We start from the raw sequence: 21,425 nt of genomic DNA on the forward strand, positions 1-21,425 counted from the left end.
GTTACACTTATTTTATAATGCTATGTTTTATGTATTATACACACACACACACACACACACACACACACACACACATATACATTAGAGAGAGAGGCTCACTGCATAACAGGCAGTGAGCACATGATTACTATCGTCCCCCTCCCTACTTCTTCATCACTATTTCTTTGAAATAATAACATGGAATTTTTCATCAGAGAGCCATGAAAATTCACGATCCTACAGGCACCTACTAACACCCTTCCCCCATCTCCACTTCAGACTCCTGTCTGAACCTCAGCTCTCCAACCTTGCAAGGACTCAGAGGATTGTAGGCAGGGGTACTTAATAAATATGTATTGATGATAAGCCAATATCTGCCATATCACAGCAGCTTTAATAGATCTGCCTCACTCACAAAAACAAGGGCTGGAGAATGTAGAATAACAGTCAGAGGCTCTGACAGCCCATCTCTGGATTTCAATTGGATCGCCCTCCACACAATTTCTTCCATGACTGCACATCCATCTTGAAGTGGTTCTCCGAGTATTCTTTCGGGATCCGCCCCAGTTCCCAACACACACAGTCAGGGTCTGCTTGCTTTAGTGGCCCATTTTGTACCCACCATTCTAGTTCTATCTCAGACTTCTTGCAGCATCTGATCCCAGTGTTGCCCTCTATCCTCAAACCCGCAACCCCAGGTAAAACACCCACTTCCTACTCCCCTCTCCCTCCCCCGCTGTCCCACTCTGCCGCTGGGAAGGAAAACCAGATACTCAGACACTTCAGGACTGGTGTTGTTCAGCCAAGTAAAACACAGAATAACTTCTAGAAAGATCGAATTGCAAGAGTATCCCGGATGTACCACATCCAGGTCATCCTCTCGGGGCGTAAGGGCCGCGGTCAGCACACGAAGCCAAAGTCACCAGTGGTTAAGTGAAGAGATGGCGCTCGAGGCCAAGAACCAAAGATGGACCCAAACCAGCAGGCGTCTTTAATCAAAGCTACATAACACGCTTTCAGCCAAAGATGTGGACCCCAGTTGACCCAAAGGTTTACCTTAGTCACTGAAGAAGAGGTGATTCCCGGAAGTTCAAGTACCCCTGCAGGTGGCAAGGAAGGAAACAGCGCGAGAAGAAGACCACGAGACTGGAGACAACGCGAGAACATCACGCAAGAAGACCACGCAAGAAAACCACGCGAGAAGATCGTGCGGCTGGAAACAGAGCTGCCGGGGGCAGAGCGTCAGGCTGACGGCGTGAAACAGGGCAGAGCAGGCCGCGACCTGAGGTTCTTGTGGCGGACAAGAGCCTGGGCGCCGAGGCCCTCGCCGGGTGTTCATTAACAGGCCCAAGGCCATAGTTAGAGAAAACAAAGACAGAGCACGGCCAGGTCCCTTCAAAGCCTCTGGCCGACGAAAGGACTGGTTCAGAACTGAAGCCCGCGACGAAGCTGTCGCTTCTCGGGTCCACGGGTGGGACGCTGAACATGCAGCAGACAGCGCCCTGCGTCCAGGTCAGGCTTCAGCAGGGCGCGTGGCCCTCCCTGAGTGGCTCCCACGAACGGGCCCAGCGTCCAGCTGTTGAACGAAGCAACTGAGAAACCTAGGAGTGCTGGGATTTCAGCCAGAGCAGGTGAGGAGACGGTGTGGAGGGCGGATAGGGAGAATCCAGGGAGCCTCCATAACCCGGCTCCCCACCCCGAGGACGTCAGGGCGGTGGTCAGGCAGGTTTGGCGGAACCACAGGACCGCGGGGCTGGCCGCTCCAGACTTCTCCAGGTCTGGACTGGCACGAAATAGGTCAGCACCGGATCAGACCCAAAACGTGATCAGAGGCGATGGGCGAAGTGGGTCAGTCCCCTGCACACCAGGCTTGGAGGAGACCATGAAGCTCACTTAAAAGGACCCGGTCTTGTTTTCCCCTCTAAAGCTGTCCACACCCAGCAAGAATGGTGCTAAATAAGTGCTTTCCGGTGCTCCCTTCCCCGGGACAGATCCTAATAGCTGTGTGATCATTGCTGGCCCAGACTTGGTCATTGCGTGCAATGACCTCTCCGCAGGTGCTTCCCAACTCAGTGCAGGTTTCCTTGGCTCTTGTATTCTTTTACTGACTCAGTGACCATCTGCCACTGGGTTTTTCTCCTAGATGGGTGGTGGCCACTATTCGTTCAGTTAGCCCATCTCCTGGGCTTTGACAGTACAAAACTTGTATCTAGCCTTTTTAACTAAAGTTAGATTCAGCTTGTGTTTTGGCTCTTAAGATTTTGACAAGTTGGCTGCCCTTGCTTGAACTTCTCTCTCTGCAAATCCAAGGTCTACTGGAAATCTGGAGTTGTCACTTTTTCCCCTGGGCAATCAACTGTACAATCACACGGAATGCTTGCTGTTGCCAGTAGTGTAACTCTGGGGACACAGACACCATATAAGTCTGCCGAGTTTAAAAAAAAAGTTGGGGGCGGGGGGGTACTCGTAACTTAAGAAGCTACCAGGGTTTCAAGTGATGGCCTTCAGGAGCCCAGGACTGCTGAGGCACTAACATCCGAAACGCTTGCTGAAAAGAGACATAATGTGTATTGGCATTATCAGCAAAAGCACTTGAGCTGACTCTGTTTTCATATTCCTTAACCCAAATTCCTCTGAAAATGAAAGTAAAAATAAAGCGATACTCCTCATCATTTCCTCCAGACCTTGGAGTCTGGATTAAAGAAAATCTGCTGATTTTGCTGACCTTCACAAAGGTGCCATGGGGGTGAGGAGAGGGAATTGTTGCATCTCGGGCTGGTGTGGGTCCTAATAGCTGAGCTTAGCTTGTGCTTTAGATATTTTCTTTCAAACTTGCCTTTTTGCTGTTGCAGCTGGGCTTGTCAGTTTTCAGTACTAATGGGTTGTGATGGGGTGTCAGGGGAAGTCAACAATCAATGCTTCGGGAAAAAAAAATTGTGGGAGGGGAGAGCATCACTGCCGACATGGCCAGGAACGGAAGTTCAATGGCCTTCTTTTGTAGAAAAAATAGACAAGAAATCCTGTGCTGTGTTTTGCTTTTAAGACTAGTATAGATTTTTATTCTTTGAAGACTGGGCTGTGTGCTCTTCCCCACCTTATACTTGCCTATCAAAAACATACATTTTGGTTTTTAAATAACTATTTTACAATATAGTTAAAATTGTAATTCATGTTGCGGGTTGTAGTTATTTCTTGCAGGGAGATCAAACAAGATAAGGAAATGTCTACTAAAACAGAAGCATAAGAAAAATAGTGTGAAATGGCTGGGGCTACCTTGTAAAAGAGGCCTCTTTTAGGGAAAACTCATTTTGGCCCCAATGTTGTGTGACATGAGAATGCCATTACAGTAACACTCAGCGTAATGATGCTAATGTGAAAACATCAATGCCTCACTGCAGTTTGCATCCAGGGCCAGACATCTCATTGAAAATGTTTTCTTACTAATAATTCAGTAGAACCCTGTTATGACAGTGATGTCAGAATGCAAGAAAAATATTTCCTTCATAGGTTGCTTTATTCAAGTCATATATCAGGGAGTATGCATGGGAAGTGATTTGATCAACAATCAAGTGTAATATAATCTATGATAGCCAAGAACTTTCTAAATAAGGGTTTACTGTACTTTTTTACATAAGTTATATTTATGCCAAGAATCCCAAAGTGGTTATCAAGTGAAAATATTCCAAATTAATGTTACATAATACATGAATGCCTACGTTTTGTGTGATTCAGAGTAAAACTCAGCGTCACACCCTGATTTATTCACCTTATAAATCCAGTTCGGCATGTCCCAGGTTGTCTTAAATTTCCTTTAAGTCCCTCTGTATTCATCTTTCTTTTTAAAATTGAAAAATTTAGTTACAGGGAAAAATGTGGGAAGTTTCTGAAGTTGTAGTGAAATGAAGCTCTGCTAATCCCATATCCCTGCCCTTTATTATGTTTTCTTCCTTCACCATACTTCACAGTCTTACCCAGCCCGATTATTACTTTCAACTTCAGCCTTTCTGTATTATCAGGAATTTAATAAGCATATAGTATTTTAATAATCAGATAAATAACACACCTAGTTTAATCCTTAAAAAATTATATTATCCACCGGGAAGGAGTAGATGTACTTTTTATATTCCTCATATAATTACAATTGAAAAGTCTGAACAGCAATATATATAATCTAGTAAATATGTCATTATTATTAATATAGTCATTATATATTTTTATTCATTATATAAATACTATATATATCATATATTCATTTATTATATAAATATATTTATATATAATTATATCATTTATATTTGCTTATACTATATGTAATACTTTCATTTGTATAATAATTACATGTAATATATATAACACATAATAAATGAATAAACAATATAAATGGCAACCCATTCCAATATTCTTGCCTGGGAAATCCCATGACAGAGGAGCCTGGCAGGCTGCAGGCCATAGGGTTGCAAGAATCAGACAAAACTTAGCAACTAAACTACACATATCATATGTACATATATAAATCAAACTCAGAAACTCTGAAAAGTAGAGGGAAGGAGACAGACTGACTTAGCACCTTAGGACTTGAGAATCCAGCCCATGGTGAATTCCCTGGGTTTTATTTTTGTCTTACATATTACAGACTTGAAACTAGAAAAGCTGGCAACCCTGAAATGCCGGCAGATGCTAACCAAAAAAGTCCCAACAAAAGCCTGCCCTCTCTAACCAAAGGACCAGGAAACAGGCAGCTTAACAAGACAGAAAACATTTAAACAATGACCTCTCTACTCCACTCAAACACCACAGATAAAACTGTATTCACACCAGCAAAGGTTGACTGGGAGTCTAGACCTCCACCTTCAAGAGGCTGTAAGAAGGAATCCAGTGCTCTCATTAGGGAGCAATCAGGAAAGACCAAATAAGGAGTCAGGATATTCATCCCCACCAAGTGATAATCAGACTCCCCACCACTTTGCCCATGAAGTGCTTATCAGTAGAAATCACGTGGGGAACCAGAACTCCCACCTCTGCCCAACAGTACTGAGGCAATGCACCCAACTTCCCTTGCCACAGCAGTGCAGAGAAAGCCAGGAAACACCAAAAGTTTAAATATTTATGTCCAGAATCTCATAGCATAATACAAATATGCCCAGCTTTCAATTGAAAATAACCCTTCATCCCAAAAATCAGGATGATCTCAAACTGAATGAAAAAGGACAATCTATAAATGTTAACACCGAGATGACAGAAATGTTGAATTATCTGACAACGATTTTAAAGCAGCCATGACAGAAGTGCTTCAACAAGCAATTATAGTCATGCTTGAAAAAATAGAAAACCTCAACAAAGATAACAAAGGAATACAGCTCTACATACATAAATTTAAAAATTTAAATGGACCACTTCTGCAAAAAAAAAAAAAAACATTGTCACAATTCACCCAAAATTAGTTTTGGCCCAGATGATTTCATTAAAGAATTATGCTAAACATTTAAATAAAAATTAACACCAATTTTACATAATCTCTTCCAGAAAATAGAAGAGGAGGGAACACTTCTCAGTTTATCTTATGAAACTATTGTTACCCTAATACTAAAATGAGAAAAAAAAAACAGTACCACAAAAGAAAGCTTCAGACCAGTATCCTTCATGAAAATAGATCTTAAAATCCTTAATAAAATACTAACAAATAGATCTCTGCAATATATTTAAAAATTGGATATACCATGACCAAGTGGGGTTTATCTTAGGAATGCAAGGCTGGTTCAATATTCAAAAGTCAGTCAGTGTAATCCATCATATTAAACTAAAGAAGAAAAGTCACATAATTGTATCAATGCAGAAAAATCTTTTGAACATATTGAACACCCACCGATGATAGAATATCTTAGGGAAAAACATCCTACTCATTCTTCTATGACCAAATAAACTCCTTTACTTACTGGTATAATCTCAGGCAAATATTTACTCTTTCTAATTAACCTCTCATCTGAAAAAAGGGGGGAGTAGAAATGATATCTAACTCACTGAGTTGTTGTGTGAATTATTATTATATACACTAATTATTAGTAATTAGAAGCAAGCTTGTTAAGTCATGTTCTATGAAATGGCTTCTTTCCTGGTTTTGCATACTCAGCGTCAGAACCGAGGCTTCAAAATTGGATAAGACCCTCTTAGTTCAAGTATCTACCTACTACAATACATAAAGTTCAGTTCAGTTGCTCAGTCATCTCTGACTCTCTGTGACCCCATAGACTACAGTATACCAGGCTTCCCTGTCCATCATCAACTCCCAGAGCTTGCCCAAACTCATGTCCATCAAGTCAGTGATGCCATCCAACCATCTCAGTCCCTGTCATCCCCTTCTCCTACCTTCAATCTTTGCCAGCATCAGTGTCTTATACCTAAAAGTACAATACCTAAAAGTGCTCTTTAATTCAGAACATTATAGGCATAGCTCATAGGGATTACAGGTACAGTTCTAGACTACAGCGAAAAAGCAAATGTCACAGTAAAGCAAGCCACATGAATTTTTTGGTATATAATGTTTACACTATGTTGTTGATGTTGTTTAGTCACTCAGTTGTGTCCGACTGTTTTGTTTTGCTCCCAGTGGACTGTAGCCCACCAGGCTCCTCTGTCCATGGGATTTCCCAGGCAAGAATACTGGAGTGGATTGCCATTTCCTTCTCCAGGGGATCTTCCTGACCCAGGGATCGAACCTGCATCTCTTGGACTGAGCCACCCAGAAATCCCATTTACACTATACTGTAGTCTATAAGGAGAAGGCAATGGCACACCACTCCAGTACTCTTGCCTGGAAAATCCCATGGACAGAGGAGCCTAATAGGCTGCAGTCCATGGGGTCAGTAGGAGTCGGACACGACTGAGCGACTTCACTTTCACTTTTCACTTTCATGCATTGGAGAACGAAATGGCAACCCACTCCAGTGTTCTTGCCTGGAGAATCCCAAGGACGGGGAAGCCTGGTGGGTTGCCGTCTATGGGGTCGCACAGAGTTGGACACGACTGAAGTGACTTAGCAGCAGCAGCAGCAGTAGTCTATAAAGTGTGCAATAACATTATGTCCAACAAAAGCCAGTGTGTATACCTTAATTTAGAAATACTTTATTGCTAAGAAAAAAATGCTAATTGCCATCTGACAATGCAGGATTGCCACAAACCTTCGACTTGTAAAAAACACAGTATCTGTGAGACACGGTAAAGCAAAACATGACAGAACAAGGTGTGCCTGTATATGCAGCACAGAAACGTAAATTGTGATTAAAGCGAAAATAAAAGAGTATCATGCATATTTTACTATTCAGCTAATTTAGACATTATATAAAATAAACTAGAAATGCTTTATAGTAATGCTCTTGTATAAACTTCTAATCACTCCTTAATAAACGATTGTTGAAACCTTTAACCAATACAGATAATATTAATAATAACAATGATTAATAAAAGGATCTCGCCTTGTCCACATTTTCCTTTTCATTGTATTTTCCAAACCCCGCTAATCCTCTGCTATGTATCCAATACAGTTCCTTTCCCATGTTAAATTGTTCAGGGGTAGACTCTTCCTTGTCTCATTGCCTTATTCCTATTTGCAGAAAATTCTTAGTCTTTGCAGATTAAGATTAGCTTATAATGTGTATTTATATACTGATTAACAATGCCACCTCTCCACAGCTTGGACTATCCTTCAATATATTAGGTTGGTGCAAACATAATTATGGTTTTAAACCATGAATTTTAAATCATTATGACTAGTCTTAAGCACATCTTTATTAATCAAAATAGGACCATTACAATCAACATATTTTTGCCAATGAGAATTAAGTTTGCTTATTCCTGTAGCATAAAAATCTGTGCTTCAGGAACTCAGTGAACTCTTGGAAAGTATTTTCTGCATCCTGCTGGTTATAGAAGCTTTTTCCCTGCAAAAAGTTGTTGAAATGCTTGAGGAAGTGGTAGTCAGTTGGCAAGAGATCAGGTAAATATGGTAGATGAGGCAAAACTTCCTAGCCCAGTTCGTTCAACTTTTGAAATGTTGGTTGTGCGACATGCAGTCGGGCATTGTCATGGAGAAGAATTGGGCCCTTTCTGTTGACCAATGCCAGCCGCAGGCATTGCAGTTTTTGGTACATCTCAGCTATTTGCTGAGCATACTTCTCAGATGTAATGGTTTCACTGGGACTCAGAAATCTGCAGTGGATCAGACTGGCAGCAGACCACCAAACAGTGACCATGTCCTTTTTTGTTTTTTTTTTTGGTGCAAATTTGGCTTTGAGAAGTGCTTCAGAGCAGCTTCTCTGTCCAGCCACTGAGCTGGCCATTGCCGGTTGCTGTACACAATCCACTTTTTGTTGCACGTCAGAATCTGATTGAGAAATAGTTTATCATTGTTGCATAGAATACAAGAAGATGACACCTCAAAATGATGATTTTTTGTGAACTGCAGTCAGCTTCTGAGGCACCCACATACTGAACTTTTTCACCTTTCCAGTTTGCTTCAAATACCAAATGACCGTAGAATGGTTGACATTGAGTTCTTTGGCAGCTTCTTGTGTAGTTGTAAGTGGATCAGCTTCAGTGATGACTCTCAATTGTTGTTGTCAACTTCCAGTGGCAGGCCACTGCACTCCCGCTCTGGCCCTAACTACTCCACAATGGTGCAACCTTAGGAGGAGCTCATTTTCCAGCTTTGGCAGAAAGAGAACCTCTTCTTTTGGGGTCCAAGCTAAAAATGGATTCCATTGCCCCAGTTGAACAGCAGTGTCCATATCTTGCATTATGTGTATTTTGATTAAATTTCTTTCCCAGTTGCAGGAGTTCAGAAGATTTACTATATAGTGATTTTGAGCTTGGTGCTGTTGCTGCTGCTAAGTCGTTTTAGTCGTGTCCAACTCTGTGCAACCCCATACATGCCAGCCCACCAGGCTCCTCTGTCTCTGGGATTCTCCAGGCAAGAATACTAGAGTGGGTTGCCATTTCCTTCTCCAATGCATGCATGCATGCTGAGTCGCTTCAGTCGTGTCCGACTCTGTGTGACCCTGTGGTCAGCAGCCCACCAGGCTCCTCTGTCCACAGGATTCTCCAAACAAGAATACCGGAGTTGGTTGCCATTTCCTTCTCCCACTTTGAGCTTATCATTGTGCAAACCATAAATGCTCAAAAAATATTGAATAAATAATCTCTACTGGCACCACAGGCCAAGCTGGCCTAAAAGGACACATGCACACTCCAAACACATGAAAGTGCTGGATAAACTATTTTTTTAATGCATAGCCAAACTCAAAACCAAGGAAAGGAAATCCCCAGATGTCAGACATGAAGAACAACTCAAAGAAGATGAATGCGTGGGAACCGAAGCCAAACACATGACAGGGTACAGCCTCAGAGGCCGGGGACTTGCATTTTAACTCCTGCCTTGGAACAGGAGACAAAACCCTGGGCCCAGGCAAGGCAGGGAGCAAAAACTCAGTTCCTTTATAAAACTAGGAGTCATGACGCTTTGCCTGGATTGTGACAGTGAATTTAGAAACTCAGCACATCAGTTTAGGGGTTCAGCAAAGAAGACTGCCATCAGCTTAGGGCAGTTGGTAGGAAAGGTAGTCTTAGGAAGTTGAAACCAGGGAGCTTCTGTACAAATCTGCACTGTTTTCATGGTGAGAGAATCACAAATGAGAAATTCATTCAAACACTAGGACAGCAATTCCATTTCTTGGTATTTATCCTAAGGTATTGCCAACCGGGTCCTGAAAGGATAACTACACCCATATTCATGGCAGCATTATTCACAATAAGCAAACTGTGGAAGCAGTCTAGACGTCCATCAGCAGATGAATGGATTAACAAAATATGGTATATACCTACAAAGAATATTAGCTTTTAAAAAGGAAGGAAATTCTGCCATATGCTACTGTAGGGATGAAACTGGAGGACATTATGCTAAGTAAAATAAGCCAATCATAAAAAGACATATACTGTTAATTTGTCAGTGGGTGTATAGGTTGCTTCTATGTCCCGGCTGTTGTAAATAGAGCTGCAGTGAACATTGGGGTAAGTTAGTCTTTCTGAATTATGGTTTCCTCAGGATATATGCCCAGTAGTGGGATTGCTGGGGCATATGGTAGTTTTATTCCTAGTTTTTTAAGCAATCTCCATACTGTTCTCTATACTGTGACTATATTAGATTACATTCCCACCAGCAGTGCAAGAAGGTTCCTTTTTCTCTACATCCTCTTCAGCATTTATTGTTTGTAGATTTTTTGATGGTGGCCATTCTGATTGGTGTGAGGTGATAACTCGTAGGAGTTTTGATTTGTGTTTCTCTAATTAGGAGCCGTGTTGAGCATCTTCTCATGTGTTTGTTGGCCATCTGCATGTTGTCTTTGGAGAATTGTCTGTTTAGGTCCTCCACCCATTTTTTTATTGTGTTGTTTGTTTTTCTGATAGCTAGCTGCATTGAGCTGCTTGTATATTTTGGAGATTAATCCATTGTCCCTAACTGTCTTGCCCACCACCCTTACCCCCTGGAAATGGCAAAGAGCTTTGCCAGCATCAGTGGCTTATACCTAAAAGTACAATACCTAAAAGTGCTCTTTAATTCAGAACATTGTAGGCATAGCTCATAGAGATTATAGCTTATATAGATTATAGGACAAACAGGCTCTGAGACAAGGAAGGAGCAAAATCCTCTCGTGTAATTTAGGATAGACTTGATAGCAAGAAAGACCAAGAATGTTTCCTGTCAAATGCAGCAGATAAGATGCCATGGTAGATACACCTGGTCATTTGCATTGCCAGAGTACCCTTGGTCCACTTAAAGTTCAAATCGTAACTGAGTTCCAGGATACAGTCTGTTTGGAAGAATCAAAGCCAGGCCTTGAGCTTCAGCCAGAATTATACTGCCAAGGATAAACATAGAAATGTATTCTCCCAGAAGTCCATGGATGTCTTTTATACTTCATCTTGCCCCTGTCCTAGTGAACAATGAATTGAGTACACACCATACACTAAACTCCTGGGATCCCTCAAGTGCCATCCATTTTCTAAAGCAAAGGTGGCAGTCTTTTCCTGTAAGGAGCCAGACAGTACCTAGTTCAGGTTTTGAAGATCATAGCATCTCTGTTACAGTTGCTCAACTCTGCCACTGTGGCACAAAAGCCACCAAAGATAATGCATAGACAAACAAGTTGGCTGTGTTTAATAACACTGCATTTATAACAACAGGCAGTGTTTTGCCAACCCCTGTGCTAAAACAACAATCCCCAAAGTGGATTGAATCCACCTGAGCCTTTGGGTGTGTAAAGAAGGATCACAACTTTTGTTTTTATCACCAAAAAAAAAAGCCAGTAAGAAATTGTTAATATTTAATATCAGATGACATTTGGTGCCCACATTTAATCCAGTGTCAGAAAATAAGAGGTCACACACAGAGGCACAGAACTGAAAGAAAAAGCTCAGTTGGTAAAGAATCTACCTGCAATGCAGGAGGCCCCGGTTCAATTCCTGGGTCAAGAAGATTGCTAGAGAAGGGCTAGGATGCCCACTCCAGTATTCTTGGACTTTGCATGGGAGACCCATGTTTCATCCCTGGGTTAGGAAGATCCCCTAGGGAAGGGAAAGGCTACTCATTCCAGTGTTCTGGCCTAGAGAATTCCATGGACTGTATAGTTCATGGAGGTGCAAAGAGTCAGACACGACTTAGCAACTTTCATGTGGAGACAAAGGGTCTGAAAAGCCTGAAAATAAAATAAAATCCTTTCCTGTTGTTAGTTTCTATTTTCAGTAATCATTTGTCAGGGCATCTATCTGGTGGTTGGTAAATAGTATCAGAGTATAGTTACCAGTTTGACTACCTTATGAGAAGTGGTAGAAAATGATGTGGTTTTGAGGGGAAGTAAAAGTAAAAATCACATTGGGCGAGGTGAGGTGTTAATTGTAGCAAGCATTTGGCCTGTTATTGAAGGAAAACAATAGAATATTTAGAATTAAGGACAGATTTCACTTTTAAAAGTCAGTGAATACTTGATCCATGTAAAGATTTAAAGCAATGAATACCTAATAAAATAGGGAAGACTGAAGCAGGGGAAAGTTTATCCTTTACTGTAAAAAAAAAAAAAAAGAAAAAAGTGTCTTGTTTTTTAAAAGGAGAGGGAATGTAGAGATTTTGTAGGAAGAAGGGAGGGAGGAAGGGAGGCAGGGACATTATCAATATCCACCACCATGAGCCGCCACTCCTTATCCTACTCACTTCTCCCTTTGCTGCTGCCTTTCATTGAAACTGTTTACAGGATGAAACACCACAACAAACACACTGAAGTCCTTCGCTAGTGGGACCCTCCACTGTGGAAGCTCAACCAACTCCTAGATCACAGACTTTGGGGAACCCTGTTCCCGTGAACCTATTCATACCCAGTTAGCCACTGTGGACCAGTACAGAATGTCCCAATAAAATTGTTCCTCCAGAAGTCATCGTACCATAGCTGGACACCTCCACACACAGCTGAGAATGTGTGTGTAGTGCACGTCGTGCAGCCGCATGTCGGCACCAAAATGTCTGCCTAACTGAAAGGATCTGAAGTCAGTACTATCAAGAATTATAGTCTAGGCCATTAACAACATTAATTAAGTCCTTGTTTTGAGCCAAACACTCTGCATAAGTGATTTAATATATTAGGTCATTTCATCCTTACAGCAGCCCTAGGAAGTAGATATTCCTGCTGTTCCTGATTTTACAGAAGAAGAAACCAAGGCTCAAGTAATTACCACAGGCCAAGTAAACGACAGAGGCAAAGTTTGACTCCTGAGACTGCCTTCTCAAATACTATACCAGTGGTTCTTAAGTGTTAATATATGCAAAAATCATATAAAATACTGCTTAAAATGCAGACCTCACTCCAAAGATTCTGACTCAGCAGGCCCCATGTTTGCCCTGGGAATCTGGTTTTTTGTTTGTTTGTTTTTGTTTTGTTTTCAATAAAATACCCCAGGTGATTCTAATTTGAGTAGTTGGTAGCTTTCAGTTCAGTTCAGTCGCTCAGTCGTGTCCGACTCTTTGCGACCCCATGAATCGCAGCACGCCAGGCCTCCCTGTCCATCACCAACTCCTGGAGTTCACTCAAACTCACCGTCCATCAAGTCGGTGATGCCATCCAGCCATCTCATTCTCTGTCGCCCCCTTTTCCTCCTGCCCCCAATCCCTCCCAGCATCAGTCTTTTCCAATGAGTCAACTCTTCACATGAGGTGGCCAAAGTACTGGAGTTTCAGCTTTAGCATCATTCCTTCCAAAGAACACCCAGGGCTGATCTCCTTCAGAATGGACTGGTTGGATCTCCTTGCAGTCCAAGGGACTCTCAGGAGTCTTCTCCAACACCACAGTTGGTAGCTTTGGGGGACACATATTGTACTCTCATTGTATTACATCCCTTAAATTGGTATTGTACTATAACTAAATAAATTGAACTATATCTCAGAGTTAGCAGTTACTTTATAAGTAACTGTCCTCTCTGATGTTATGAATCAAGGGAGAAGCATGCATGCACATATTCAGACTTACAGACTTATTCAGACTTATCCTCTGAAAAACCAGAGGATATGGTTTACATTACAGTATTAATATTCAGTTTACAGAAAGATTCTTTGCAGTGAGAAATTTCCAAAACAAGGTGCTACATAGCACTGCCTATAAACAAAACTTTAAAACAAAACAAAAAGCACTGCCTATTGAACAAAACTATTTGGCCACTAAAACTGAAAAATTAATGGCATAATTCCCAATGCATAGAAAAACAGACTACTGAATGCAATTTTTAACCATTTTACTTTTGTCTACCCTGTATTTTTCTTAAACTTCTAATGTTTGTACCACTAATCTGCCCTTGAGGGTGAGTTGACAACAAGGCAAATAAACATGGACCAAAAATCATTAAAGAAAAGACTCAGAAAGAACTAATTGTGTCACATTTGACAGCCTGCTCTTCTTTGAGGATTTGATGCTCCTGATTTTATATTGTACTTACATGGCAATATAAAAGGAGGTAGTTCGTACCTCCTGCTGGTAAAATTGTGCCTGCATCATAGGATACTACTGAATGTATCTCTTTATCATGGGTTTGTACTGGAAAGCATTTCGAGACTTCCAGGTACCCTGCCACCTGAATGAGATTGTGAACAACTGGCCTATTTCCTGTCAACGTGATTCTGTGTACACCATTCAATTATATACTTTTTAGGATCACATTTATTATGTAATACAAAATGTGAAAGAAAGCCTTCTCTCATTGTTAGTTATTAGTAAAATTGTTGTTCTCATAGTTATTTTCCCATTGCAAAGCAGCAGTGACAGAACCCAGGAAGGCCGCATCCCTTAGAGAGGTGGAGACGGGGACTGTTGCCCTGCGCTGCTGCGGGTCACCACTCTACTCTGCAGAACAAGGACATCTCTCAGCAACGAAAGGGCAGTTAATGGGAGGAGCCCAGCAGGGGAGCGGAGAGGAGGGGGCGATTGCTGGAAACTAAACCAGACCTCTGCTCCTGGCTGTTGGCAGAGAGACTGGAATGCAGAGGCTGTGGTGATGACTAAATGCAGATTCTAGTTGGAAGTTAAGAAAACTGAACTTCACTTCTGGAGAGCGTCGGCTTCAACAACCAATTGTACATCAAGGCCAGTAGTCTGTGAAATGGCTCAGGAGTGAGGACTGGACATTAAGTGAAAAGAACAAAATGCCTCCAAGAGGGCAAAGGCAGGTGAATGCAGGGCTGAATAAAGCCCAGTGTGACCTCCATCACGTGGATGGAGAGGGGCCATCCCTCAGAGCCTAGTGCCCACTCCTCTTCCACTCCCGTGGAGCCCTGTGCGTGTCAGACTGCCTTCCCCTCCCACATGGGTGAGTTACAGATCGCTCCTCATCTTTCATTCTGTGCATCTCAGACCAGCATGTCCAGAAAGATGCTGGGTGATTTGAATGGGCTTTTAGATGCCTTGACTTGATTAAGCCCATATTCACCTCGGATATGCCTGAGCGACTGAACTGAAGAACACCTCACAAAGCAGCCAGCCTGCGGGTGGAAACTGCCACAGGACAAACTGCACGTGAAGTCAAGGGGATGCGGAAAATGCAGTTTGGGTCAAAAGAGGAAGGAAGCTGTCCTGAGGAACATTCAGCTTGAACTGGCAAAAGACAGTGGACAAGTGTTTGAGGAAAGGTTCTGGAGGAGAAGAGAGAGAAGCTGCCCCACTCTCATGCTTGCATGGATTTATACCCTCCCCTGGTCAGCTTGGATGGCACCACCCGGGCATGAGTAAACTATGTTAAATTGTGTTGGAGAAAATTTTTTGTCAAAGTCTTTATAAAGTGTTTAGGCACATGTGCCAATTTCATGTCTGTTGCACTATTGTTGTGGTTATGACTGCTGTAATTCCTCACTTAGAATAAGGATGGCTTACATTAATTGGACACTTTCTATGTGCCACACACCATGCTAACATCACATACATTATTTCATCTAATTCTCACACCAGCCCAACAAAGGTAGGCACTGCAGTCTCTCTTTTACAGATAAAGAAGTTAAAACTGAAAAAGATAAAGTGATTTGCACTCACTCAGAATGAGCAATCCTGGGGAGCACAGTTGCCTGTAAGGACCTTAGGGGCACCCTGTTTTATAAGCACAGCATAACTGGTACATATAAAAATGCCTCCCAAATCACTGAGATAAGCTTACATCATTCTCATGGAAGCTATTCATGAAAACAGGTGTTTAACACATTTTAGAAAGATTGCTATTCACAATGATGAAAACAAACTAAATTTGGGTGCTCAAAGAAGTGGAGTTCAGTCAGCTGGAAAATAGAGTTATGGGGAACAGCTCATCCCTGATGATGCTGGATAAATGAAGTGTTACCATATTAGTAACAGGAGGAGGAGGAGCAGCACGAAGGCGATTAATAATATTAGTCAAGCTGCAGTGGACAGACTGGGACAGGAGAGAATGGAGAATTAGGGGAACGTCTGGGAATTTATCTGTGAAATAGCCTCAGAAGTCCCGTGCTTTCCCACCACCATCACCAATTGCTCAAGTGTAATGATGTGTCCAGGTAACGTATTTATTTCTTACAACAAACACTTGGCTCTTCTCTCGTTTTGAACCCCCTGCCTCTGGGTTCCTCTGTACTTTGGCACCGGCAGCGTTAGAGAATATATATGTGCTGCAGCCCTTGTGCACAGTACAAGGCTATAGGGAAAGCAAACGGATTCTCCTCATCTGGTATATTGATGCCATGCAGCAGAAAGCCAATAAGAGCATGACCTTGTTCCACACACAAATACGTTCTTTTAACGGCTTTTCCTCTAAGGCAGCAAGTCTGCACCGGCAGGGAGAACAGAATGAATTTTCCTTTTAAGAAACATGTAAGATGGTGCTCGTTTTCCACAGTTTTTTTTTTTTTTTTTTTGCCTTTTATTTTCTTCATTTCATAACATAAATGTGTTAAAGCGTACCCCTTTTTGCATATAATGATACTGACTAAGCCATCTTGCTGAAGGGTCTTTCTCCTCAGGCTGCTGGTTTGGTTCTAACTGGTGCTGGAAATAGAGCCCAGCCACAGAGATTAACGCCAACTCAGATTTTTACCACTCACATTGAGGACACCATGTTTCTGCTTGTGTTCCTGCCTGACCTCTTGACTGCATTAGACTTGTGGATGTATGGATGGACAGAAAAACAATGAGATGCTGCAGGTCAATAACTGCTTTCAAACCAGTGTTATAATTAAGAAAGCATGGGTTTGATTCTCCTGCTCCTACGTAACTTTTTGAGGTTGTGCAGAGGTGAGACTGATTTATGCCACAGCATACCATGAATAAAGCTTTCAAAGAAAAGTGTAGCCACAAATGTTGTGTTTAGTTTACATATATATTAATAGGTAGTCCATGGGGTCGCTAAGGGTCGGACACGACTGAGCGACTTCCCTTTCACTTTTCACTTTCATGCCTTGGAGAAGGCAATGGCAACCCACTCCAATGTTCTTGCCTGGAGAATCCCAGGGACGGGGGAGCCTGGTGGGCTGCCGTCTATGGGGTCGCACAGAGTCCGACACGACTGAAGCAACTTAGCAGCAGCAGCAGCGTACATGTGACTGTCCTCATACAGCCTAGGAGCTAGCATCTCAGCATTCTGCATTCTACACTTCCCAGACACCTACTATGTGCTGGGAGCTCATCATTCAAAGACTAATAATAGAAAAGAAAAAAAAAAACCTGCAACCAAAGGGGCAGTGCCACAAAATAAGGATTCAAGGATACTATTTTAAAGACTGTTTCCACACTGTTCTGTGTTTCAAACTGAAAACCACCCCTTTCCCCCCTCTGCGCATGGATCAGTCAAGAACAAAAGGAAATATTTCTGCTTTTTTTCCTTTCTTTCCAAGCACCTTGGGAAGAGCCAGGCATGGAGCCAAAAAGGAGGGAGATGTTACTAAGGGAAAAAACCATCCTGTTTGACTTTGATGGGGAAAAAAAAGGAAAGAAGCAACTGCATCATGTATGGAGGCTTGAATGAGGGTATATAGGAAAAGAGTGTTTTTATGGGTAACTGCCATGGGCGAAACAGCAGATCTAATCAAAAGCACTACACACGTGGATGTTCCCCGCCTCTGGGAGAAGGGAACTCTTACAACGGGCTGGGTTTCAGAGTTTTTCTTCTTCAATTCAGCAGAGGGTAGACAGCCTTACAATGCATAAAATATTCCTCACAGCCTCGCTATCCTCCAGGGAAAAAAAAAAAAAAGACTACTCATCACTAAGACAAACCATTAATTCCAAATTAATTCTAAACTAATAAAATTCTCTTATCTTCATCACACAGGTGAGTTGTGGTGTGAATATCCATGCGGTTCCATACATATGAGCAGCCACGAGTTGTCACTGCTATCCTCTCTCCCAGCCAAGTAGCACAGGAAGTGAGTCTTGGCTTTGGGAAACAAAAACGCTAAGATAAATTATCCCCTCATCTCTTTACCCTCCCTGCCATTCCCTCCTTTTGTTTTCCATTTGAAGCTGATTATGCCTAGATAAGCCCACCCAGGGAATAAGCAGTAGCAGGCTTCCCAGGTTCAGTGGTAAAGAATCTGACTGCCAACACATGAGATGGGGGTTCAGTCCCTGGGTGGGGAAGATCCCCTGGAGGGGGAAATGGCAACCCACTCCAGTATTCTTCCCTGGAAAATCCTATGGACAGAGGAGCCTGGCGGGCTACAGTGCATGAGGTCGCAGGGGTGGACACAGGAGGCCGCCGCAGTTCTCACCTCTAGAGGGCGCTGTACACCCCAGTCTCAGGAAGCCTAAGGAAGGAGTGTCTGCTCTTCATATCCGGTTTTTGGAAAGTGTAAGCAGTGAACAAAGCTGAACAGGCAGGAGTGGGAGAGGGAGTTACGAGAGGAGGCAGGACAGAGGCGGAAGGAGGAGCAGAGCTCTCCTAGCAGTGCTCCACTCGTCTCCAGTGGCAGACGGTGATTGTGCTAATTGGCTCTGTGCTCTGCCCTACGTGATGGAAAAACAATAGCAACGAAAGCAAGATGAAACCAGAAAGCAGGAGATTCTATATGATCAAACACAGCCCTGCACAAGAATTCTGCGTATTGGAAGGTCAGATAAAAGATACCAAATCCACCAGGACACTTCTTTACCGGACCCACAAATGGATGTGTTTTAAAACGGATCCATACTCCTCAATTCTCTTTGACCGAATAATCTGACCACTGTGGCGAACAGTGATAGTGCAGTTGCTGCAAGCCAGGCACCGTGCTGTGTGTCCGTGTGGGTCACCTCATTCACTTCTAGCAAGGGTGTTAGTACATCTTATGTATGAGGAAACAGAGACTTGGTGAAAACTCACCCAAGGTAACACAGCCAGCAAGTAGAAAAGCCGGGATTTGCACCCAGCTCATCAGACCCGTGTCCACGTCCCTAACTACTCTGCTGGTTGGCTGCTAGATGCCATGCCTCTAGCAATAGCTGGGGGCGGGGGGTGGTGGTGCACGGAGTCAATGGCCTTCAAAATCCAAATGCTAAAATCCAACTTTATTGACCTGCATCAGTGCTGGCAAGATGGTAGAGTGAAGCTGCCCCCAATTGTCTGTTCTTTCTTCTTTAGCAGATGCCAAAAGGTACAGGAACATACAACAGAAATAAGGCTGTGTGAAAAGTTAGTGAGACCACCCCCCTTGGAAAAATAAAAAGTTAAGGCCAGGAAATCAGTCTCCAGAAACTGCACTGAGACCCAGCAGCTAGGATATTCCACAGATCTTTGCCCCAATTTGAGCCTACTTCAGGCTGTGGGGATCAGCGCAGGCTGGATCCACCTCCACTCACAAGACCCTCCGTGTCCTACTCTGTCTCCACCAGCTCCTTCACGACTCTAGTCCTGTCCCCCTGGAATGAATCCAATTCCCTCAGACTCATTTGCTCCCCACTTTACTGAAAAATTCAAGGCCCTTTTACACAAATCTTCGGTTCTTCTCTCCTCACCTTGCCAGTATGCTGTTAGCTCCACTTTTCAGGGTTTTTCCTTCTTATAGCAAAAGAGATGTTATTCCTCCTTTTTCCAAAGCTAATGTCTCCTGCCTACTCAGTCACCTTGAATCAACAATGATCCCCTCTTGCACCTTCATCTGACCTACTCTCAGCCTCTTTCATTCTGCTTGCAAGCCTATGGTGCCTTCACAATCTAATAAATATAACAAATTATGAATAAAATTTTCACACCTTCCTTTTAACCATGCCTCTGTCTGTAACAAAGTTTACACAATTTTCTGCTAGAAGAGCCACCTGGACCCTTGTTAGTTATGCAGATTCCCAGGCACTTTGCCCTGGATATCAACCCAGCAGGTCTGAAACAGGCATGGGAAGCTGTGTGATTGGGCAAGTTTGGGAATCACCTCCCTGCAGGCTCTCCCTTCTGTGTCTGCACACACTGAACGTGGGGTTACAGCTGCTTCCTGCTTCCTCACCTCCTGCTTACTCGTAAGCATATTGCAAAGCTTCCACCCTAACAATAGCTCTCCTGTGGGAATTTTGTAGTGTGACAAGCCAAGTTGAACTACAAGCCAGAATTTCCTAACCTGCATGGCTCCAAGTGAGGTCATGACATTTGTGAAGTGGGAGTGAAGCTGCAGGCTTTGGGGCTGGTGGAAGTCGGTGGGGGCCCAGGACCTGCTGGCTCACGTTAGTGTGAAGTGCACTTCGGCCCAAAGCTCCTCCCTCTGTGGGTCTGCCCCTGCAGCTTTTTTGAGTCCTGGGTCAAGCAGGTGTGCAGGCCCATGGCAAAGGGCACTGCCTTCTGCAGGTCACTGGGTCACTCATCAGGGTCGGACGTGGGAAGAGACAGATGCAGGTTACAGTTTGCCCTTGTGATTTCACTTTGTCCTCGGTTTCCCCCGCTCGTATCCAACTTTTCTCCTCAACTTCTGGCCCCCACTAATGATTTCATTAATGACCCTGTCACAAGTAACAAAGAGAACTCTGATGCCTGTTACATGCAATGGCAAAATAGTCACTAACTTATCACCTGTAACAGTTGTCTAAGTCTCTAGAAAATAAGGCTTTGTGTGATCGAGTACTGCTATAATAAGTTTTGATACAAATAAAAAATATAATACAGTTGGTACTAGAGAACTTAGCAGAAGAAAATGATAAATTTGGGGTCTCTAATTCCCAGCTTTAGGCCTGTAGGAAGGACAGTAAAACTTCTAAACTGCCCTAAAGGAGCTCTTGTCTCCTGGAGCCAAGATTTTCAGAGGTGGGGACCCAAAGTCCAGTCCTAAGGACTGCTGAATCATAAAGAAAATTGAATTCACAAACTTGCAGGATTTTTTATGTGAAAATCATAAAACCTCAAGTTTAATTATGTTAAATTGTTACTTGTGTTTGACCAAAATAAAATTTTTTTGGAAACTAATCAAATGGGTCCCTCTTCAAACTGTGATTCTCAAACTTTTTGAATTAGAGGGACCTTTTAGCATATTCAAAAGCAGAGACATTACTCTGCCAGCAAAGGTCCGTCTAGTCAAGGCTATGATTTTTCCTGTGGTCATGTATGGATGTGAGAGTTGGACTGTGAAGAAAACTGAGCACCAAAGAATTATGCTGTTGAACTGTGGTGTTGGAGAAGACTCTTGAGAGTCCCTTGGACTGCAAGGAGATCCAACCAGTCCATTCTGAAGAGATCAGCCCTGGGTTTTCTTTGGAAGGAATGATGCTAAAGCTGAAACTCCATTACTTTGGCCACCTCATGCGAAGAGTTGACTCATTGGAAAAGACTCTGATGCTGGGAGGGATTGGGGGCAGGAGGAGAAGGGGATGACAGAGGATGAGATGGCTGGATGGCATCACTGACTCGATGGACGTGAGTCTGAGTGAACTCCGGGAGTTGGTGATGGACAG

At 42.9% G+C, this 21,425-nt stretch overlaps 1 long non-coding RNA gene across 1 annotated transcript in view; it reads left to right on the forward strand.

Moving 5' to 3' along the window:
* Nucleotides 1-691: 691 nt before the first annotated feature.
* Nucleotides 692-21,425, forward strand: part of LOC112448086 (uncharacterized) — a 41,774-nt gene continuing 21,040 nt past the window's right edge. The window contains exon 1 of the long non-coding RNA XR_003036461.2: nt 692-1,610. This is a non-coding gene — a long non-coding RNA (uncharacterized lncRNA). The remainder of the gene's footprint in view (nt 1,611-21,425) is intronic.

Source organism: Bos taurus, chromosome 9 (genome assembly GCF_002263795.3).
Source record: "Bos taurus isolate L1 Dominette 01449 registration number 42190680 breed Hereford chromosome 9, ARS-UCD2.0, whole genome shotgun sequence".
NCBI classification, from domain to species: domain Eukaryota; kingdom Metazoa; phylum Chordata; class Mammalia; order Artiodactyla; family Bovidae; genus Bos; species Bos taurus.